Here is a 24,648-nt window from a genome sequence, read left to right as displayed (position 1 = left end):
GTTTTCCTTTGTACCACTTGCCACTGACCTGTTTGTCCATCTGCTGCCTCCTCCGTCTGTAGAGGAGGGGTTTCAGGGCGCAGGGTAGGTGCTGGGTCGTTGGTTTCAGCTGCCTCCCCTTTCTTCTCCTTCTCAGGTATACTTTCCTCGCTGCGGAGAACAAAGAACAGCACAGGAACAGGCCATTCGGCCTTCCAAGCCTGCGCCGATCTTGGTGCCTGCCTAAACTAAAACCTTCTGCACTTCCGGGGACCGTATCCCTCTATTCCGATCCTATTCATGTATTTGTCAAGATGCCTCTTAAACGTTGCTATCATACCTGCTTCCACCACCTCCCCTGGCAGCAAGTTCCAGGCACTCAGCACCCTCTGTGTAAAGAACTTGCCTCGCACATCCCCTCTAAACTTTGCCCCTCTCACCTTAAACCTATTTCCCCGAGTAACTGACTCTTCCACCCTGGGAAAAAGCTTCTGACTATCCACTCTGTCCATGCCGCTCATAACTTTGTAAACCTCTATCATGTCACCCCTCCACCTCCGTCGTTCCAGTGAAAACAATCCAAGTTTATCCATCCTCTCCTCATAGCTAACGCCCTCCAGACCAGGCAACATCCTGGTAAACCTCTTCTGTACCCTCTCCAAAGCCTCCACGTCTTTCTGGTAGAGTGGCGACCAGAATTGCACGCAATATTCTAAGTGTGGCCTAACTAAAGTTCGGTACAGCTGCAGCATGTCTTGCCAATTTTTATATTCTATGCCCCGACCGATGAAGGCAAGCATGCCGTATGCCTTCTTGACTACCTTATCCACCTGCGTTGCCACTTTCAGTGACCTGTGGACCTGTACGCCCAGATCTCTCTGCCTGTCAATACTCCTAAGGGTTCTGCAATTTACTGTATACTTCCCACCTGCATTAGACCTTCCAAAATGCATTACCTCACATTTGTCCAGATTAAACTCCATCTGCCATTTCTCCGCCCAAGTCTCCAACCGATCTATATCCTGCTGTATCCTCTGACAATCCTCATCACTATCCGCAACTCCACCAACCTTTGTGTCATCTGCAAACTTACTAATCAGACCAGCTAGATTTTCCTCCAAATCATTTATATATACTACAAACAGCAAAGGTCCCAGCACTGATCCCTGCGGAACACCACTAGTCACATCCCTCCATTCAGAAAAGCACCCTTCCACTGCTACCCTCTGTCTTCTATGACAGAGCCAGTTCTGTATCCATCTTGCCAGCTCACCTCTGATCCCGTGTGACTTCACCTTTTGTACCAGTCTGCCATGAGGGGCCTTGTCAAAGGCTTTACTGAAATCCATATAGATAACATCCACTGCCCTTCCTTCATCAATCATCTTTGTCACTTCCTCAAAAAACTCAATCAAATTAGTGAGACACAACCTCCCCTTCACAAAACTATGCTGCCTCTCGCTAATAAGTTCGTTTGTTTCCAAATGGGAGTAAATCCTGTCCCGAAAAACCCTCTCTAATAATTCCCCTACCACTGATGTAAGGCTCACCGGCCTATAATTTCCTGGATTATCCTTGCTACCCTTCTTAAACAAAGGAACAACATTAGCTATTCTCCAGTCCTCTGGGACCTCACCTGTAGCCAATGAGGATGCAAAGATTTCTGTCAAGGCCCCAGCAATTTCTTCCCTTGCCTTCCTCAGTATTCTGGGGTAGATCCCATCAGGCCCTGGGGACTTATCTACCTTAATGCTTTGCAAGACACCCAACACCTCTTCCTTTTTGGTAATGAGATGACTGAGACTATCTACACTCCCTCCCCTTGGCTCATCATCCACCAAGTCCTTCTCTTCGGTGAATACTGATGCAAAGTACTCATTTAGTACCTCGCCCATTTCCTCTGGCTCCACACATAGATTCCCTTCTCTGTCCTTGAGCGGGCCAACCCTTTCCCTAGTTACCCTCTTGCTCTTTATATATGTATAAAAAGCCTTGGGATTATCCTTAATCCTGTTTGCCAATGACTTTTCATGACCCCTTTTACCCTCCTGACTCCTTGCTTAAGTTCCTTTCTACTGTCTTTATATTCCTCAAGGGATTCGTCTGTTCCTCGCCTTCCAGCCCTTATGAATGCTCCCTTTTTCTTTTTGACTAGGCTCACAATATCCCGCGTTATCCAAGGTTCCCGAAATTTGCCAAACTTATCCTTCTCCCTCACAGGAACATGCTGGTCCTGCATTCTGATCAACTGACGTTTGAAAGACTCCCACATGTCAGATGTTGATTTACCCTCAAACAGCCGCCCCAATCTAAATTCTTCAGTTCCTGCCTAATATTGTTATAATTAGCCTTCCCCCAATTTAGCACCTTCACCCGAGGACTACTCTTATCCTTATCCACAAGTACCTTAGAACTTATGGAATTATGGTCACTGTTCCCGAAATGCTCCCCCACTGAAACTTCGACCACCTGGCCGGGCTCATTCTCCAATACCAGGTCCAGTACGGCCCCATCCCTAGTTGGACTATCTACATATTGTTTCAAGAAGCCCTCCTGGATGCTCCTTACAAATTCTGCCCCATCTAAGCCCCTAGCACTAAGTGAGTCCCAGTCAATATAGGGGAAGTTAAAATCACCCACCACTACAACCCTGTTACCTTTACATCTTTCCAAAATCTGTCTACATATCTGCTCCTCTACCTCCCGCTGGCTGTTGGGAGGCCTGTAGAAAACCCCCAACATCGTGACTGCACCCTTCCTATTTTGAGCTCCACCATATTGCCTCGCTGCACGACCCCTCCGAGGTGTCCTCCCGCAGTACAGCTGTGATATTCTCCTTAACAAGTAATGCAACTCCCCCACCTCTTTTACATCCCCCTCTATCCCGCCTGAAGTTTCTAAATCCTGGAACATTTAGCTGCCAATCCTGTCCTTCCCTCAACCAAGTCTCTGTATTCGCAACAACATCATAGTTCCATCATAGAAGGTTGTTTATCTCCTTTCGAGCACCGGACGGCTTTGTCGTACCTTCTCCCGGCCTTTCCTTGGACCTTGCCACCTGAGCATAACTGAGGCAGCGTTTGGGGCAGGTTTTGTAGAGGTGGCCTGCCGCACCGCACAAGTTGCAACACTTAGTCTGCTTACAGTCCTTGGTCTGATGGCTCTCCTCCTTGCAGTTCTTGCAGACAACCGTGCTGCAGTTAGCTGCCACGTGACCAGTTTTGCCACAGGTGCGACAAACCCTGGGCTGCCCAGCGTAGACCAAGAAGCCTCGACGTCCCCTGATAGCGAAGCTGGAGGGAGGGTGGATAATGGCTCCATTGGCATCGACCTTCAAGGTCACCTTGGCTGGACCAAATCCCAAAGGGGTCCTTGAGATCAGTGCTGCTGCCGGCCACCTCAAACTACCTGGTGAGGAAGGTGACTACATCCACCACAGGAACATAGGGGTTGTAGAGGTGAATCGTCACCACCCGGTCACGTTGTGACGGAAGCGTGAAGAGTGGCTTTACTGTGAGGATGGACAGCGGCGCCCGTTCCCCTTTCTCCTTGTACGCCTTCAGGAACTTGATGCATCCCGCCACATTCTTAAACGTCACGTCGAAATATCCACTGCTGGGGAAATCCTGCAGGCAGAAGATGTCTGCAGCTTGAAATCCACAGCAATCGATGAGGATTTTCTTGATGAAGAAAGTGCAATCGATTGGTGCATCTCCTTCCTTGTCCTTCACTACCACCCGAACGGTGTTCCGCACTCCCTGGCCTGAAGCTCGAAGATTGGTTATAGCCATTTTACTCAAAGCCTACCCAGGATCAAAAGGCAATGATCATGGTCTCTTCTCTGCCAAGTAAGTACTGATAAGAACAGATACTACACTTGATCTTAGCCAAAAGGCCGAGAAGCGATGGTTGTGTTTGTAACCTCCCTCAAAACCCAGTTATCACTCGGTTAACCCCTTAAATAACAAAATAACAGCAATTTCTTGACTGCTACTCTCTTCTATGTCAATTTGTTTTACCCACCCCCAAACATCGCAGCTTTGGGATTATTAAAATGAACTGGAGCAAAAATATTGCAGCTTTCATTTTGTTCAATTTACCGAGCACAGGATAATTAAAATTCATTGTACTTCATTCAGCAGAATTTTAGAATCTGTATATGGGGTATGTTAATGACCTGTGAACGGTACTCTGTTGTACTTATATTAACATAAAGTATATTTAATGTTCTAAAGAACAAGTTTTTGGTGTAAATTTTCATCAGATACCTGAAATACAGGTGGACAACTGCAAGTTCCTTCCTAATATCACAAGCTAAAACTTGTCCGGATTTGTCCGTTTTTTCGCCACCGAGGATCAACAGGTGAGTTCCAAATCAACTCATAACGCGCGTTTGATCGGAGAATACTTGTAAGAAGCAAGTCGGAGCCAAACTGGGGGCTTAACTAATGAAAAAATATCAGTGTGTTTCTAATTATCATTTTGACTTAATCATAGAGTTTACTGCCATTGTCAAGCTTTGATCACAAGGCGTTCCCATTGCAGAAAACATTTAGTTTCTTTACACGTCGACGATGATTACTTTCACCTCATTAAATGTTGAACGTTTTCACCAATATACTTTTCCTGCTAAAGAGGGAACGCCATGATGTTACAAGAATACATTGAAGGGGGTTATAAAGCGAGCCCAATAAGGAAGGAGAGGAGCTTTGCGAGTAGTTGGCTCCCAGTGGGAAATTAGCGGCGTGTCCTGACTGGCTGCCTGTTGGGCGTTAATTGATAAATGGATGGTTAGGGGAGCTGATGGGAGAGAAGGCAGGTGGTTTCACTAAGGGTGTAGTACTGGTGCAAATGTAAAAGATTTAGCTCATGGAAATTTTCAAAGTTACTGTTTCTTGTTCTCCAACTTTTGGTTTAAATAGGGGTCTTGTAGTATAGGTAGGTAACCTGTTTATGGGGCGACTTCAAAGGTCAAAAATGGTCTAGAAAATTTCTAGATGCGTTAACTTTCAGAAGAGAAACGAACGGATTGAGTGGCAACGTGAAGTGTTTGTAGAGTAGGTTTGCAAGCTTTGTAAATGCTTTTTTTATGTTTTGCAGTTGGAGCTCCGATGAATCAACCACCGATACTAGTCAGTTGTATTTTAATTCTTTGCTTGTTGCCAATCGTGATGAATTCTTCACCAACCGGCCACAGGGCAGAAGATGGTCACACACCAAACCACAACAGGCCTTTCTTTTTCCAGCCAATGCCAACACCACATATGTTTGCACCTCCTGTGTCCCACTTCATGCACCCTCCCGCCTTCCATCCGTACTTCTACCCAACAGTAGGTAAGCGCTGACGCCATTCTCACACAATATCAAACACCAAGAAGTGGCTGCTTCTCAGTCTCTCTTAGACTTTCGCTTGTCTTTGTTGTAGGTCGCTTGGTTTACATGTCTTTAGTTTGACAATTGAAGTGTCAAGTTATTCCTTTCCAATAGGCTGGTTAATATGACCGTGATTCATCAATGTTCCAGTTTAGAGTCTGACTTGTGATCGAGTGTTCCGACTGAAATCAATAGCTAATGTTGTTTGAGGGGAGGAAGATCTACTGGGGAATAGCTTAATTGTTATCCTGGAATCTAGTGGATTGTGTTGCTGGTTTCCATGATTAGACAGCCCCCATTGATTGCCACTGTACAAGGGGCCAGTGTGCTGGCCGAGCACGTTAAATAGTCCCAGTGTGACTTTTGGGGCGGTGGGGGTGTTAATTTTGAAACTTACTTAGCTTTTGAAAGCGAGCTGGGTTTCTTTAAATGAGAGCAGGACTTTTTTCTGGTGGCGTAGTGACATTGTACTGATCTACAGCGAAAGCCGTAATCTGACACTTCCCTTTCCAAATTGTGAAAATCTGCTCCAAGATCGCTCTTCCTGACTACCAATGTATTTCTTTTCTAGTATGAATGTTTCCGTCCCCTCTTAAAAGTGGTCACTTATAGTTGATTAATCTGTCGGTGCTTTGAAACTCGGGTCTTTAACGCGGCGCAGTCGATATTCTGGATCTATTTGAGGCTGGAGGAAATAGTCTTCCGAGTGGCCAATGTAGAATGGAAGGGAATTAGTTACTCTGTTCCAGACTTTCCCAAGTTAATCTAGTGTGCACTTACCCTGGATTGAGATTCTTTCGTCTAAAATACTTTCCTCATTTTATTTTTGTGGTGTTACTGTTGACGTGTTTACAAGCTAGTTTATCACATCTTGAGTTTAATCTTTTAAAAAGGGTATTCAACTTCTGGCCATACGAGAGGCTATATTATATACAACCATACTGATGAGTATCTTCCTTCCTATTAGAATTTGGTGGCGGTTTATATTATCCTGTGTGTCCTATGCCATATCCGAGAAGCTATGGCCCACAATCACCAATAACCCACACGAACTATAGAAGACCTTTTTTTAATTCGTCTCTTGTCGCTCGTCCAACATTTTATCATTCTACACGATTCCGACACTATCCCTTTCGAAGAAATGTGACTAATACAGAAGTACAAACGGACAGCGAGACCAATCCAGACCAAACTAAAAGGACACAAGTGGTGACTGAAACTGTAGCGTGTAGCAGTCAAGCTGCCGAGATACGAGTCCAGAAGTCAACTGGCAGCGAAACTGCTTCGGGCAGTGTAGATGCACTTGCCCAAGAAAGACTTCGACACAAAGGAATTCGAGGCGAGCCAAACGAGACTAAAGAAAGCAGCACTACAGTAACAGCTCGAAGCCCCAAGCCAGGTGGATATGCATTCCAAAAGGAAAAGATCAGGATAGAGTGTAGTGAAGGAGCACCTTCCATTAATGTGTGGCGGTCATTTGAAGCCTCGGTTCCCATATATAATCCTACACCTAAGAAGGCAGAGGATCGCATTCAATGTGAAGTGTGGTCTGTGAGTGCCTGTGAAGGCGGAGTTCCCTTTTATGGTCCGTTTGAGGCGGATAAAATGATCCAGGAAAGTGACGTTCGGAAAGAGTGTCCCATTCCAGCCACGCAACAGATGATTGAATCCAGCCACAAGTGTGCAGGAAGAGGACCTGAATCTAAAGCATTCGGAGACGAGGTTCCCTGCTGCGCAGCCAGGCTTGACAAAGTGGACACCTTCCCATGTAAAACCAATGAAAGCCACAAGCTTCCAACAAATGAAACGCCTGAGAAACCTTCACTGCAAAGCAACTCGAATGGACTTGTTGATGATGGAATTGGAGAGAAGAAAGAAAAAGAGCGCCCAATTTCCCGAGCGTCATTGAATGAAGAGATGTGTGAAGTGTTAAAGAGTGATGGTTCTCTCGAGTCTGTTGAAGAGTATGTCCCTTCAGCGAGTGTACTGGCCTGGTTACAGAATCAAGCGCGAAGCTCCCGCTGGAAAAACGGGCTTCCGCAAACCATACGAGATCGACCAGCAGTCCTAGATGGATCCTTTGAAGAAATGTCTTCCGGGGATGAGGAATCCTCATTTGACTTCTTTGATGCCATGCCTGCAAGAAACCAGGTGTCCTACACTCACCTGATGTGTAATCCACCCCCTCCACCTGTCCGCACCGTGCTCTCTGCCTCCAGTGTTAATAATGGCAGTAATAATGTGGTCAACCAACCTGTTCCTGAGGGAGAGAAGAGATTCTGCAGTGCCTGCCAGAAAGAAACTCTTCTGGAAGCAAGGAAGGAAAACCAAGTCTGTAGGAATTCCTCCGTTAATCGGGATGTTGGTAGCGACACCTTTTCTGACCGAGCCTCTTTCAGCAAAGGGCAGTTAATTGGGAATTCCGTGTCCCGCGGTCGGCGCAAATGCCGCCGAATCTCCAGAGAATCCAGCAATTCAAATAAAAACAAGAAAATTCGTTATTCCTCCGATTCCGAACAGGCTCCAGAGGATCGGGACAATGATTCCAAGGCAGGGATCCCGGAAAAAGTGAAGGTGGATGGCTTTTCTAGGAAGAAAATAGTTCGTAGACCATCAAAACACTCAACACTTCTGGTGTCATCCAATCGGCCGCAACAAGAAAAACCCAAGGGAAAGAAAAAGGGATCCGACGCGGCTAAATATCCCGTGAACCAGCGAGAGCAAAATAGGGCGGGGAACGAACACAGCGAGCGCCAGAAATCCGGGCAAACTGCAAAACCAGAACGAAAACGCAAAGAGGAGGAGAAGAGGCGAAAATGTACACGAAAGGCTATGAGCGGTAAGCTGCATTCTGCATTGTAATATTTCGTAGCATTGCATAAGACGTATCACTAACCTGGAACCTGACTTCCATTTGCTAGAAAGGAAAGCTTGGAGTTGAGCAGGTTTACGTAGCTTTTACAGTGCAGAAGGAGGCCATTCGGCCCTTCATGCTGTGCCGTTTCTCCCCTTTTTTTGCCAGTTATATTACTGAATCTGTTTCTTCCTTCACCCTTTCGGGCAGATCGCAACAGCTAGCTGTTTTGCTAAGCATCTTTTAAATGTGTCCTTTTGCTTTCTGGTTCTTCAACTGGAAATGGTTTCTCCTTGCTTACAGAAGCTTTCATAATTTTTGAATGGGGAGAACACTCTTGATCTTTGCTCCAAAGAGAACCCCAGCTTGTCTCGTCTCATGACTGAAGCCTCCTCATCCTTGGTACTATTATAGTAAATCCGTTAAACCCTCTCCCAAGCCGCCTTGCTCTTCCTCCTGAAGTCTGATGCCCAGAATTTAACACTAGTCTCCATCTGAGACTGGACTAGTGTTAAAATTTAGTGTAACTTCCTTGCTCTGACTAATAGACATAAAGTACAACCATCCCAAATCCTTTTTAAAAATGGATTTCTCAAGTTTTCTTGCCACTTGCAAGTGTTTTTTTTTTCATGCATGGGGGTGTGGGTATCACTGGCAAGACCAGCATTTATTACCTATTCCTAATTGCCCTGCCAAAGGCAGTGGTGAGCTGCTGCAGTCTGGTTTAGGTACTCTGTTGGGAAGGAACTCCCTCCCCATCACGGTCACAATCCTGGAACAGTGATCTATTGCAAGTATATGGAGGTCAGCCATTGGAACAGTCAAGTCTAACAGTATATTTCAGGAGGATGTATCATCTTTATATCTCATTTTTGATTGTGTCCCCTTTTATCTTTAATCTTTGGGTTACTATTTCCACCCATTCCTGTGGTTTAAAGTTCTTCAGTCCTATTTATCCTTTCTGCTAGCGCATTGATACCAACCTGGATCAGATGCAACCCATCCCAAGGGTACAGCTCCCTCCTGTCCAGTACTGTTGTCATTGTCAGATGTTAATTACCTGATGTAATTTGCTTCTCTCTAGCACTGATCTAAATTCCCCGAGACCCATTTATTTAAAAAAAAACTCCTTGTTTTGCAGTGAATAAATAGATCCAAGTATTTAAAGCCTTATCAGTTAGTTTCAGTGGCGAAGCAACAGTACTCACTCACTCATGTCTAAAAGTTGCCCACAAGGATCTAGTAATCTCTAGTATGGGTTTCCCTTTTCCCAATGAGTTTGAATCTGGCACCAAGGCAGAGGATCTCTGGGTATCCAGCACAGTGATATCAAGCAGGTTAAGTGGCCAATCTCAGTTTGTTGTCTGAATACTATAAGTAAAATGCACTAATTATCCTTAATTACATTTGAGTGAAATAAGTTGGGTCCTACACATGGGGTTAAGGTAGAAGCTGAAATACTGAACTCAATTAAAATTGATTTTTCTTACGATGGAGGAATGACATTGCACAAATAAAATTAGATTTTCAGGGTCAGAAGTTTTTCAGCAGTAATTATGAACTTAGTATGCCATTAAATGCAGTTACACCTCTTTCAACAAGTAACTTTTTAAAGGGTTTTTACAGTGAGACTAATAGTGTAAAAGGGAAAGTGCTCATCAATTCTGATTTTCTAGTTGGTTGCAGCCTGTAGGGATTTCATCACACCTGGTGTAGTGTAGAATCTCCCGATTTGCACTTAACTCTTCATATATGGACTGTGCCATTAAACCTCTCCTGACCATTACAACCTCTGTTCTGGTATCATCCTTTTTGAATAGTCTCTGCACCCCCTCCAGTCCTCCATCATTTAAATATGGAGACCATAACTGACATCCCTGCATTTTAATTCGATCCCTCTTAAAAATGAACCACAGTGCCTAGTTTGCACTTTGACTGCCTTAACCTGCATCATTACCTTGATTTGTGGATTTACCCCTAGATCCCTTTGCTCCTCTACCCTATATAAATTTATTCTCCAAGTATACTGTATAGCTGCCTCTTGTGAAAATGCACCACTTCCCTTAACTCTTGAAATTAATTTGCCAATTAAACACCCATTCTGTAAGTTTATTAACACCATTGTGTTTTGTCACATTCTTTTGTATGAACTTCACCATTGAATTTTTCATCTGAAAATTCTGAAATTGTACTTCCAATTCTGGAGTACAGATCATTTAATGTAAATTTCTGAGCAGTGGTCCCAGCACCAATCTCGTGGAAAATCATTTCCAGCTTTTTTTTTTGCCCATCTGAGTAGTTACTCTGAACCTCTACTAAATTCTGTTTTGTATCAAGTTTTCTATTTGTCCCCCAACTCCTATTCCGACCTTGATGAGTCTACTATATGTGGTACCTTTTATTGAAGGTCTTGGGTAAAATCCAAATATATTACATTTAGTACATTACCATTATCTACTATCTGTTTCAGAGAATTTAGTAAGATTGGTCAAGCACTACTTTCCTTTTGGAATTCATGCCGACTATTATATTCTCTGTTCTTGGATGTTTTTCTGTTACATAGGAGTGTCCCTGGTAAATACTGAGGCAAAGTAACTAACTATTCCATATTTCTGCCATATTACACCTGAGGCTACTTTGGGTATCCTTTTGTGGTCTATCACTATACTGATTTCCCCCCCTCTTGTTTGTCTGTAGAATGCTTCATTATTTCTTAGTCCTTTGATAAATTTAACTTCTTAGTTCTGCTTTGCTTTACTAAAGTTTTTGACTTCTTTCCTAACCACTACACATTTCCTGTTTGTCATTCATTTTTTTTTATTGTCTATGTACCTGGTGTATAACCGCTTTCAATTTTGTCCATATCTTTATTCATCCATGGTATGTTGGTTAGTTTCCTCTTGTTTAAAGGAATATATTTTTTCCTGAACTGATCACATTTATTAAAAATCCCACTAGTGGTGTCAATTATTTTTCTAGTGTACCTTCCCTAGTAATGCTGGTCATACCTAACACAAAGATGATTGTGGTTGTTGGAGGCCAAACATCAAAGCTGCAAGAGTTCCTCAGGGTAGTGTCCTAGGCCCAAGCATCTTCAGCTGCTTCATCTATGACCTTCCCTCCATCATAAGGTCAGAAGTGGGGATGTTCACTGTGCAATGTTTACCATTTGCAGCTCTGCAGATACTGAAGCAGTGAGTGCTGCAAGACCTGAATAACATGCAGACTTTGGCTGATAAGTGGCAAGTTCATGCTACAAGTGCTAGGTAATGACTGTCCCCAACAAGAGAGAATCTAATCATCTCCCCTTGACATTCAATAGCATTACTGTTGCTGAATCCCCCATTAACATCCTGGATGATAATTGACTGGAAACTTAACAGGACCTGCTATATAATTAGGGAAGGGTAGCAAATGCTGGACTTGTGCACATCCCATGAAACAATTGAGGAAAAAAAAACTATGGCTGTAAAAGCAGGTCAGAGCTGGGAAATCTATGGTAAGTAATTCACCTCTTGACTCCCCAAAGCCTGTCTGCCATCTGAAGGCACAAGTGAGGAAATATGATGGAATGCTGTCTACTTGCCTGGATAAATGCAGCTCCATCAGCACTCCATAAGCTCCCACCATCCAGGACAAAGCAGCCCGCTCGATCAGCACCCCGTCCCCACACCTTAAAACATTCATTCTCTCCACCATTGACGCATAGTGGCAGCAATGTGTACCATCTACAAGATGTACTGCAGTAACTCACCAAGGCTCCTTTGACAGCACCTTCCAAACCTGTGACCTCTACCACCTAGAAGGATAAGGGTAGCAGATGCATAGGAACACCACCTGAAAGTTCCCCTCCAAGCCCCACACCATCCTGACTTGGAACTATAAAGCTGTTTTTCACTGCTGGGTCAAAGTCCTGGAACACACTTCCTAACCACACTGTGGGAATACTTACCCCACATGGACTGCAGCAGTTCAAGGCAGCAGCTCACCACCTTCTCAAGGGCAATTGGGGATGGCCAATAAATGCTGGCTTAGCCAGTGACGCCAACATAACATGAGCTAATATAAAAAAAAAAGTATTGGTCTCCTTATTTAAGGAAGGATGTAAATGCATTGGAAGCAGTTCAGAGAAGGTTTACTAGACTAATACCTGGAATGGATGGGATGTCTTGAGGAAAGGTTGGTCAGGCTAGGCTTGTATCTGCTAGAGTTTAGAAGAGTAAGAGGCAACTTGATTGAAATATAGGATTCTGAGGGTCTTGATAGGATGTTTCCTCCTGTGGGAGAATCTAGAACTCAGTCACTGTTTTTAAAAATATGGGGGCTGCCAATTTAAGTCAGAGGAGGAGAAACTTTTTCTCAGTTGAGTCTTTGGAACTCCCTCCCTCCAAAGGGGTGAAAGCATAGCCTTTAAATATATTTAAGGCAGAGCTAGATAGATTCTTAAGCAAGGGGGTGAAAGATTATTGGAGCTGGTAGGAATGTGGAGTTGAGATTACAATTGGATCAGCCATGATCTTATTGAATGGTGGAGCAGGCTTGAGGGGCCCGGTAGCATACAACTGCTTCTAATTCGTATATTTGTATATACAAAATTAGCTGAGTGGCAGAAACAAAGGGTAATTGGGTGATTTTGCGACTGGAGGGCTCGGTTCTAGGTCACCTGCTTTTTGTGGTATATTAACTATTTGAATGTTCATGTAGGAGGCATGATCAAGAAGTTTGCAGATGACAGATTGGCTGTGTTGTATGTAACGAGGAGGATAGCTGTTGGTTGCAGGAAGATATCAATGGACTGGTCAGGTGGGCAGGAAAATGGCAAATGGAATTCAACTTGGGCGGCGCAGTGGTTAACACCGCAGCCTCACGGCTCCAGCGACCCGGGTTCAATTCTGGGTACTACCTGTGTGGAGTTTGCAAGTTCTCCGTGTCTGTGTGGGTTTTCTCCGGGTGCTCTGGTTTCCTCCCACAAGCCAAAAAGACTTGCAGGTTTATAGGTAAATTGGCCATTATAAATTGCCCCTAGTATAGGTAGGTGGTAGGGAAATATAGGGACAGGTGGGGATGTGGTAGGTATATGGGGTTAGTGTAGGATTAGTATAAATGGGTGGTTGATGGGCAGCACAGACTCGGTGGGCTGAAGGGCCTGTTTCTGTGCTGTATCTCTTTATTAAAAAAAAAAAGTGTGAGGTGATGCATTTGGGGAGGTCCAACAGGCGAAGGGATAAATTGGGAAATACTGAGTAGTGTAGAAGTAGTGAGGGACCTTGGAGTCAATATCCACAGATCCCTGAAAGTAGCAGGATGGGTGGATAAAGTGGTTTAAAAAGGTATATGGAATCCTTTATTGAGTTATAGAATGCAAGAGCAGGGAGGTTATGCTGGAACTCTGTAAACCATTGCACAGTACTCAAGTTGTGGCCTAACTAGTTCTGGTCACCTCATTACAGAAATGATGTAATTGCACAAGAGTGTACAGAGGAGATTTGAGGATGTTGCCAGGACTGGAAAAATGCAGCTATGAGGAAAGATTGGATAGGCTGGGGTTTTCATTGGAACAGAAAAGGCTGAGGGGCGATCTGATTGAAATGTGCAAAATTGTGAGGGGCCTGGATCGAGTGGATGTGAAGTCCCTCCTTTACCTTGGAGGTCAGTGACGAGGGGGCATAGATGTAAAGTGATTGGTAGAAAACTTAGAGGGGAGATGAGGAAAAATGTTTTTACCCAGAGGCGTCTGGAACTCTCTGCTCGAAAGGGTAGTCGAGGCAGAAACCCTCAACTCATTTAAAAGGCGTCTGGATATATACCTCAAGTGCTGTAACCTGCAGGGCTCTGGACCAAATGCTGGAAGGTGGGATTAGACTGGGTGGCTTGTTTTTGGCTGGCACAGACATGATGAGCCAAGTGGCCTTTCTGTGCTGTAAACTTTCTATGATTCTATGAAATAGCAGGTAGCAAGAGGTGGAGTGGAGCCTATAGGGGACAAAGAGGGTAATATATGCTTCTAGCCTTGCCCTGTGCCTTAAATACCTAGTGAGTACTTTGTATCAATTTACTAAGGAAGAGGAATCTGACAGAATATCTAAAGCAGAAAGTGGGCAATGGTTAGGGGGGGGGGAAATTGAGGGAAATGGTAAGGCTGGCTATGATCAGGGTAGATAAATCACCCAGTTCAGTTGGATTGCCACACTTCAGAAAGGATGTCAGGGTCTGAGAGGGTGCAGAGGAGATTTGCCAGAATGGTTCCAGGGATGGGGAATTTTAGTTAACAGGTTAGTGATGGAAAAGCTGGAGTTGTTATCCTTGGAGCAAAGGAGATTGAGGAAGATTTGATAGAGGTGTACAAGATTGACAGTCTTTGATAAGTTTGACAAGGAAAAACGCTTTCCCATTAACTGGTACAAAGATTAGGGGACACATCTTTTGGGCAAGAGGTGCAAGGGGGAAATAAGCAAAAAATTTATGCAGTGAGTGGTAATGATGTCACTTATGTTCTGTTGACCTGGAACTTGCTGCCCACGAAGGTGGTAGAAGCAGAGATTAACGGTTTTCAAAAGGAAATTGGATGGGCAGTTGAAATAAGCTTGCAGGGCTACAGGGATCGAGTGGGGGAGTAGGACTGACTGGATTGCTCTGGAGAGCTGGCATTGACTCAGTTGGCTGAATGGCCTCCTGTGCTGTAAATGGCTGACTCTTGTATTCTGGCAGGGGTTGTAAAATCACTAGCACCTCTCTAAATTAATGGGTAGTAATTAGCTGCTTTAAAGATTACACATCTTCAATACTGATGCTGTCTTATTTTGGTGCAAAGTGCAAAATGAAAGTCAAGAGTCTGTGGATGAATACTGGAATAAAGTTGGTGCAAAGCCCAAGTCAGCTACTCCATCACATGGTGATGCAGAACATGGTAAGAATATGCTCATATTTTAATAACTGGACTTATTTTATGCATTATGAAAATCCATCAGCAAACTGCTAGAGTCAGTTCTACACTGTTCATTATTCAACAGTAAAAGTTGATTTATAACTAAAACTGCTCCAGGTGTAGGTCAAGTCTCTAACTGAAATAGGAACTTGAAATAGGCCATGCAGATTTTGAGGATTCAAATGATGCACCAAGGCTTATGTGGTAGGTCACTTTTAAAATAAAGCACCTTCTGATTTTCAATGTCTTTTATAGTTTTCGGGTGCTTTTTATATTTGATTAATTCTGGACAGTTTCTTTTGAATGCCTATGCAACGCAAGAATTTTAAAAAATCTAACCACGCTTTTCAGATCAGTGGTGGGGCATGTATTCTGTCTCTACAGAATGCTGGTGCTGGTCTTGTTTCCTTTTTTTTGCGCTCAGCTGCTGGTGTCGGGTGTTTTTTTTTTTCTGTCTCTTTTGTGTCCGGTGGTGGTCTGGGTCACAGCAGCTGTTCTACCTGGTCTTGTGTCTTCAGCAAGATGCCAATGACCAAGCACTCCCTTTTCTCCTGATTCCCATAAGGATGGAGCAGGACTTTTAGGTGAAGTCTCAATTTCCAAAATGTTGGTCATATTGAAGCCTTGACAAAGATGCCCAATGTTTAAGGTCCTCTTCAAACCTGCAGCAACAAGAGAACATCAAGAGGTGATATAAATTTTAAGAGGCACTCCAAATTTCTTTTGACTCCCAATTAGCTGCCCCCTATTTGATGTTGGGTAAGTGCTAGCCACCAAAATTTCACACAGCCTCTTGAAAGAACACTAGCAGACAATTTAATTAACCTTTTAATTAATCAGTTCCTTAACAATCCTGTGAAGGGAGGAGGGGGGGGGGGGGGGGGGGGGTGTGTGGAGGGGGAATCGTGGCAGGGGAAAGAAATCTTCTAAAACTGGCATCACTCTTCTGCCAAGATGGTGTCTTGTACTTAATTTGGGTGATGCAGCTTATGACCCCACCTTGGCCACCTCAAAGACACTTGGTGCTTTAAGTATCTGGGAAATTTCCCCTGCCTTGTTTTTAAAGTTAGATTTCTCCTTTTACTATTGACAATATTATAAATATTCAGCAAGTACTGCAGCATTTGATATGATGTGTATCACACTGACTTAATTCGTGCAAGATTAGTTATAATTCAATGTATTTTCTGCAGAATAAGGGCTGTGGGTGCAGTTGAATTGTTAAATTCTGCAAGTCTATTTCAATCAGATTTTGTATCCTCTGCAAAGGAGGGCCAAGAAACTGATAAAGGGAAAATAGACTATGAAAGTAAACTAATGAGAAACATAGACTGTAAAAGTTTATGAAAAGGAAAAGTTTAGCAAAGACAAATGTGGGCCTGTTACAGGCAGTGACAGGGGAATTTATAACTGGGAATAAGGAAATTCTAGAGAAACTAGACACATACTTTTGTCTCTTCCTCCATGAAGATAGACAAGTCTGTCGAGTATTTTTGGGAATCAAGGGACTAGTGAGAATAGGTACTGGAAGAAATTGGTATTGGTGGATTTACAAAAAAAAGATATTAATGGGACTGAATGTTGATAAATTCCCTGGCCCTGATCATCTACATCCCATTGTTGAAAGAGGTGGCTGGAGAGATAGTGGATGCATTGGTGATCATCCCAAATTCTATAGATTCTGGAACAGTTCCTGCAGATTGGAAAGTTGCAAATGTAGTCCCACTATTTAAGAAGGGAGGGAGAGAGAAAATGGGGAATTAGACTTGTTGGCCTGATATCAGTAAGGGAAAGTTCTAGAATCTATTATAAAGGATGTGATAACTGGACATTTTTTTTTTTTAAAGAGTAATTCTAGGCAGTCAACATGGATTTATGAAAGGAAATACAGATTGACAAAACTGTTGGAGTTTTTTTGCGAACGTAACTAGCAGAATAGATGGAGTAGGGAACTAGTGAGTGTGGTGTATATGGATTTTCAGAACCTTTTTGATCAGGTCCCCCTACAGGAGATTAGTGTGCAAAATTAAAGCACATGGGATTGGGGTAATATACTGACATGGATTGAGAATTCGTTAACAGGCAGCAAATAGTAGGAATAAATGAGTTATTCTCTGATTGGCAGGCTGTGACTCATGGGGTACTGCAAGGACAAGTGTGTGGTCCCCCAGCTTTTCACAATCTATATTGATTTGGATATGGGACCAAATATAATATTTCTAAAATGGCAGATGACAAAAACTCGGTGGGAATATGAGTTGTGCAGAGGATGCAAACAGGCTTTAAGGGATTTAACATAAAAGCAAAATACTGCAGATGATGGAAATCTGAAATAAACACAGTGCTGGAAATACTCAGCAAGTTTGGCAGCATCTGTGGGGAGAGAAACAGTTAACATTTTAGGTCTGTGCCATTTCATCAGAACCCTTTTGTGGGGTATGTCAAACATCCTTGTGCCAGGCCTCCTACTTTTTCTGGTACATTGACTATCTGTGTCCTTTCCTGCTCTGGAAAAATTCAACCTTGCTTCCAAAATCCTCCACCTCTCCTTCACATGGTCCATTTCCAACACTTTTTTTTCCTTCCCTTCAACTTCTGTCTCGATATCTGGGATAGGCTGTCAACTAATATTCATTATCAGCTCACTGAGCTGCTTCGACTACACTTCCTCACACCCTGCCCCCTGTAAGGGCTCTATTCTGTTCTCTCCATTTTTCTCAAACACATCTTTTCTGATGTAGCTTTCCACAACAGTGCTTCTGATGGTTCTTTTTTGCTGAACAGAGGATTTCCCCCACCACTAGTTGACAGGGCCCTTGACCATGTCTGACCTATTTCTCTCACTTCTGTGCTCACCCCTTCCCCTCCCAGAACCATGACAGGGTTCCCCTTATCCTCTTTCCAACCCACCAGCCTCCACTTCCAAAGGATCATCCTCTGCCATTTCTGCCACCTCCAGCATTCTGAAGGGACTGTTCTGTCTGACACCCTAGTCCACTCCTCCATCACTCCCAAACCTTGTCATCTTCCCACTGCACCTTCCCATGTAATTGCAAGAGGTGTAACACCTGCCCTCATCTCCCTACCTTACAGGTGAGGCAACAATTTACTTGTACTTTCAATTTAGTATACTGTATTTGCTGCTCACAATGCAGTATCCTCTATATCATTGAGACCAAATGCAGATTGGGTGACTGCTTTGCAGAACATCTCCATTCAGTTCACAAGCATGACTGAGCTTCTGGTCACTTGTCACTTTAATTCACCACCCTGCTCTCATGACCACATTTCTGTTGGCCTGCTAGTGTTTCAGTAAAGCTCAAGGGGAGTTAGACAGGCTGTGAGTGGGCAAGAGCATGGCAGATGGAACATAATGTGGAGTTTTCAACTTTGGTAGGAAATGCAGAGTATTTCTTAAATGGGGAGAGATTGGGAAGTGTTGATGTCCAAAGGGACCTGGGTGTCCTTGTCAATAAGTCACAAAGCTAACGTGCAGGTGCAGCAAGCAATTAGGAAGACAAATGGTATGTTGACCTTTATTGCAAGGGGATTTGAGTACAAGAGTAAAGAAGTCTTGCTGTAATTGTGTACAGCCTTGGTGAGACTGCACCTGGAGTATTTTACAGTTTTGGTCCCCTTGCCTAAGGAAGGATGCACTCCATCGAGGGAGTGCAATGAAGGTTCCCCAGACTAATTCCTGGGATAGTGGGATTGTCCTATGAGGAGACTGGACCTATATTCTCTAGTTTAGAACAATGAGGTGATCTCATTAAAGCATACAAAATTCTTCCAGGGCTCGACAGGGTAGATGCAGCAAGGATGTTTCATCTGACTGGGGTGTCTGGAACCAGAGGACGCAATCTCAGAATAAGAGGTAGGCTATTTAAGACTGATGAGGAATGTCTTCACTCGGAGGATGGTGAATCTTTGTAATCCACTACCCCAGAGGGCTGTGGAGGCTCAGTTCTTGAGTATGCTCAAGGGAGCATAGGGAGAAGTGAAAGATCTATTTTGGGCTTGTAACTTTGGCATTCTACTGTCAGTTATACATACCTAGGTGAGAATAATGCTCTTGGTCAAAGTCATAGTACTCCTATCCCCTACATAAGCAGCAATCCTTTGGTTTTTTGAATTTGCTGTCTCAAGAACAAATATGAATAAGAGTGGGCCATATGTCCCTTCAAGCCTACTTCACCACTTAATTAAGATCATGACTGATCATTGATCTCAACTCCAGCTGCCCACCTATCCCTTGATTCTGTTGGGAGCCCAATAATCTATCAATCTTGGCCTTGAATATACTCAATGACTGAGCACCCACAGTCCTCTGGGGTAGAAAATTCCATAGTTTCATAATCCTCGGTGAAGATATTTCTCCTCATCTTGGTCCTAAATGACTGACCCCTTTACACTGAGACTATGCCCCCTTAGATCTAGACTCTGGCCAAGGAAACAGTGCACTCAGCATCTCTGTCAAGCCCCTCAATCTTTTGTTTCAATGAGTTCAATTCTCATTCTTAACTCCAGACAGTACAGGCCCATTCTACTATCTTTCCTCATTGGACAACCCTGTCATCTCAGGAGCCAATCAAGTGAACCTTCATTGCCCCCCTTCCAAGGCAAGTTTGTCCATTTGAAACTAGCCATTTTTGGCATATTGAGGTTCTGGAAAGCATGAATGACTGATCTCTGCCTCCCAGATGCTGTACTTGGTCTGTGATCACTGACCACGTGCCTGATGGCCACAAAATGTGGCCAGTTATCCTGAGGAACATTTCACATTATTGCACAAGTGAAATTGTATTATGCAATTTGAATGATATGCTGATAAACTAGGATGTAAAAGATTCTTCTCTGTTTATAGAGAAACTGCAACAAAAAGTCAAAGCCATCTGCAAACCAGTCCCTCATAAAAGAGGCACACAAGAATTTAATGAAATGGCGACTTGGGATTCATCCTGTTTACATGGATTTCAAGGTGATCAACTGACTTTTATTTTTGCTAAAATTTCTGCATTCTCAGTACTAACCAAGTAGGTAGTAACTTCCATCACATGAAATGAAAGTTTAATTGCTAAGTGGGAATCTACAATGAGTCTGAAAGATGATGAATTTCTTAGGACTTCATGAATGACTAACTTAAGTTGACCACTGAAACTAAACTTGTGTTCCCAGATGGCAAAATGAAGTTCAAGTTTTATTTTTAAAAACAAACTTGAGCCTTTGTGAGAAGTAGTGTTTTACAGCTGGTTGAACATGATTTTTTTTTTCCCCCCTTGTATTCTAGGGAATGCACTGAGAAGAGGAAGGACTAAAAAAAAGCTAAAAAAAATCACACCTTTGATGCACCCAGGTTAACAAAGAGCACTTCAATACAATCCAAAAATTTCTGCATTTTAAGTGCCTACACAATATGGAGTGATTAAACACTGGTTGAAGAGAATAAATGGGTGCAAATGCAGTGAATGGTGTCCTGTCCTGTTTAAACTATTGATTCTAAAATGCATTTGAAGTTGAGATGAGTTTGAAGAATTGATGGATGTGGTTTTGTATAAATCAATTATATAGTGGGGAGCTTCTGTATATTAAACATCACAGCTACATCACTTATTTTGGACATATCTTTACTTTAAAACTGAAGCAATTAGTGATGGCTTAAAAGTAAGGTTGCCATGTTTTCAGTGATCTCATTGGCCACTAGTGGCCAAGCAATGTACACTTCCTTGTACATGAAAGCCGTGGTTCAGTTGGTAGCACACTGGCCTCCTGAGTTGCAAGCATCCAGTTTCAAGTCCCACTCGAGGACTTCAGCACAAAAATCAAGGCTGATACTCCATTGCAGTTCTGAGGGAGTGCTGCACTGAGTTGCTGTCTTTTGGATGAGATGCAAAACCAAGGCCTTGTCTGTCCCCTCGATGTAAAAGATTCCATGGTGCCATTTCAACAAAGCAGGGGAGTTATCCCTCACGTCCTGGCCAATATTCATCCCTCAATCAGCATCACTTAAAAACAGGCTATCTAGTCATTATCACATCACTGTTTGTGGGATCTTGCTGTGCACAAGTTGGTGCCATATTTCCTACATTACAAGTGACTACACTTCAAGAGCATCTCATTGGCTGTTAAGTGCTTTTGAGATGTGTGGTTGTGAAAAAGTGCTATATAAATGCAAGTCTTTTTTTTTTTTTTACACATTTGCAGTAATTGTGATCTAAGTATTTACAATCCACTGGGTTCATGTAAAAGTTACATCTTACTTTACCAAAGACAGAGATTCCCTATTTGTCCATGGAGATGACAGTTAACATCTTTCACTACATGGTTTCCTTATTAATGGCTGAACGTTAAGGTATGGTTGCTGGTTGTTCTCTGCATTAATGTTGGGCAAGACTGATTTTTGTCCCACTGATGCACTCCCTTAACATTAAAATTAATGTTGGCTTTGTGATTGTTAGTTTGGCTTTGGATTGCTAGCGATTGCTATCCTAGACAGAACTTGGAATGAGCAAATGTGATAAACTTTTGCAAGGTCTTTCAGTAGTGAACATTATTCATTTGGGAATCTAATTAACTTTTGGTCTGGTTTCAACCCATCAGTTAATCATTTCTGAATGGTGCTTGAAACCAGTTTCTTAAAGCTTGGGCTTGAAGTTTTACATCCTTAAGCTAGAAATTATGGTCCTGGTTTTCTCCATTACTCCTTCTCTAGAAACTAAATTTTCACTGACATTTGCTGCACTCACCTTTGCTCAATCTAGACCAAGCCAAATGGCATGCATGGGTATTGAATGGGTTATCTGTTCTTTAACAGGAGGAATGTAAATAAAAATATTGTCCTCCTGATTGCCTCTTCCACATCACTGGTCTCCTCTCATACTGCCCCCACGTGTGCCCACCCCTAGGGGTGTGGTTGTATCTCCCCTTTTCTTTTTAAGCAGCTGAATTGTTCTCCTATAACTTACTATTTTCACTTTCTAAAACTCACAGTATAAATATATTTTCTTCCATGGAGCACTTGCTCAACTCTACCTGAATATTCCAGCCATACCATCAGCACTGCCTATTTTTTGCTCCCACCCCTGCATCACCACCTACCTGAAAGGAAAGGGTAAAAAGAACAGCGATAATAGAGCAATACAGAGAGGCAGAAGAAAAGGAGTTCTCCTTCTTTGCCACCATAGCTGTCAGAACATTTCCAGAAGCTCCATTTACAATTCTAGCCAGGGTTTGCACAACTGATCGGGGGAGCCTGGGCAGAATTTTATTGGGAAAAAGGACAACACCGAGCAGGTGCATGGAGGAGAGACCATGGGTAGGATTTTGGTGGCAGGAGCTGAGAAGGACAGGCATAATTTCCTGGCATCATTCCATTAGTCAGCAATTTTTGAGATGAGAGGAAATGTTTGGTTTGAACAATGACCAATTAAGCCTGCTTATCAGCTTAAGGGCAGATCTACAATTTCTTTTGAGGGCAGGCACAGGATTCACACTGGATCTGGACCAGGTCAGGTAAAAGGCAGCAGGGAGCCACTCGTGGCTGCTCCATTCAATGACATGGGCTTACAAGGGTGCACAACTGAGGTGCTCATCCATTGGCATACTTGTCATCGGGTGAGCAGAGTTGGTGGAGCAAGTGGTCTCTGCACTTAGTCATTTGAGGGAGTTGTGACCCTCCAGGGATTGTGGGGTAATAAAAGGGGTACAGTAACCATTGTGTGCAGCTGACTGGGCATGGCATTAAGGTATTTGGAGATTGGGATGAGGATCAACATCCTCTGGAGCAGATACAGAGCCCTGGGCATGAAGCAGGCAGAAGGGCAATGAAGGCTATACCCTCAGCATCAAGTATACTTTCAAAGAAGCTACCTGGAAATGTCAGCAAATCAGTGGCGCAGGGGACTGCATCTATGTAGGCAGATGGCATGAGATTTCTGCCCTCATTGAGGAAAACCTCAGCCCTCACTGTACTGGTCGCCATGCCCTGCCAGTAGTCATCAAGGTGACTGGCCTTCAATGCTGGCTTGTTCCAGGGATCAGCAGCAGTAGCATATCATTGCATTCATCTCCCTCCAAAACAGGTATACCATTTCGGATACTGTTAAGGGAGATGGCTCACCAGGGGAAGGCAGCAGTAGGCAGGTTCATGGCACCATGGCTGGCTCTGCTGTTCGGAAGGGCGGGAAAAAGAGTGGAAGGGCTATAGTTATCGGGGATTCGATTGTAAGAGGAGTAGATAGGCGGTTCTGTGGTCGAAAATGAGACTCCCGAATGGTATGTTGCCTCCCAGGTGTACGGGTCAGGGATGTCTCAGATCGGCTGCAGAACATTCTGAAAGGGGAGGGTGAACAGCCAGTTGTCGTTGTGCACATAGGCACCAATGATATAGGTATAAAACGGGATGAGGTCCGACAAGCAGAATTTAGGGAGTTAGGAGCCAAGTTTAAAAAGTAGGACCTCAGAGGTAGTAATCTCAGGATTGCTACCAGTGCCACGTGATAGTCAGAGTAGAAATGAAAGAATAGTCAGGATGAATGCGTGGCTTGAGAGATGGTGCAGGAGGGAGGGGTTCAGATTTTTGGGACATTGGGACTGGTTCTGGGGGAGGTGGGACTATTACAAATTGGACGGTCTACACCTGGGCCGGACTGGAACCAATGTCCTTGGGGGTGCTTTTGCTAACGCTGTTGGGGAGGGTTTAAACTAACGTGGTGGGGGGGATGGGAACCAAATGAGGAGGTCAGTGGACAGTAAGGAGGTAGTAACTAAAGCCTGTAAGGAACTAGATAATGAAGTCAGCGTGACTAAGGAAAAGAGTAGACAGGGAGCAGATGATGAACGCAAAGGAACTGGTGGTCTGAGGTGCATTTGTTTTAATGCAAGAAGTGTAGTAGGTAAGGCAGATGAACTTAGGGCCTGGATTAGTACCTGGGAGTATGATATTGCTATTACTGAGACTTGGTTGAGGGAAGGGCATGATTGGCAACTAAATATTCCAGGATATCGATGCTTCCGGCAGGATAGAGAGGGAGGTAAAAGGGGTGGAGGAATTGCATTACTGGTCAAAGAGGATATCACAGCTGTGCTGAAGGAGGGCACTATAGAGGACTTGAGCAGTGAGGCAATATGGGCAGAACTCAGAAATAGGAAGGGTGCGGTAACAATGTTGGGGCTGTACTACAGGCCTCCCAACAGCGAGTGTGAGATAGAGGTACAAATATGTAAACAGATTATGGAAAGATGTAGGAGCAACAGGGTGGTGGTGATAGGAGATTTTAATTTTCCCAACATTGACTGGGATTCACTTAGTGTTAGAGGTCCAGATGGAGCAGAATTTGTAAGGAGCATCCAGGAGGGTTTTCTAGAGCAGTATGTAAATAGTCCAACTCGGGAAGGGGCCATACTGGACCTGGTGTTGGGGAATGAGCCCGGCCAGGTGGTTGACGTTTCAGTAGGGGACTACTTTGGGAATAGTGATCACAATTCCGTAAGTTTTAGAATACTCATGGACAAAGACGAG

General features: G+C 43.6%; 1 pseudogene; it reads right to left on the bottom strand.

The window, feature by feature from the left end:
• Positions 1-3,755: 3,755 nt before the first annotated feature.
• On the bottom strand, positions 3,756-3,886 carry LOC137370348 (U2 spliceosomal RNA; annotated as a pseudogene).
• Positions 3,887-24,648: the final 20,762 nt, after the last annotated feature.

The sequence above is a fragment of the Heterodontus francisci genome, chromosome 5, assembly GCF_036365525.1.
Source record: "Heterodontus francisci isolate sHetFra1 chromosome 5, sHetFra1.hap1, whole genome shotgun sequence".
NCBI lineage: Eukaryota > Metazoa > Chordata > Chondrichthyes > Heterodontiformes > Heterodontidae > Heterodontus > Heterodontus francisci.
This window is presented reverse-complemented; position numbering and strand designations above follow the sequence as displayed.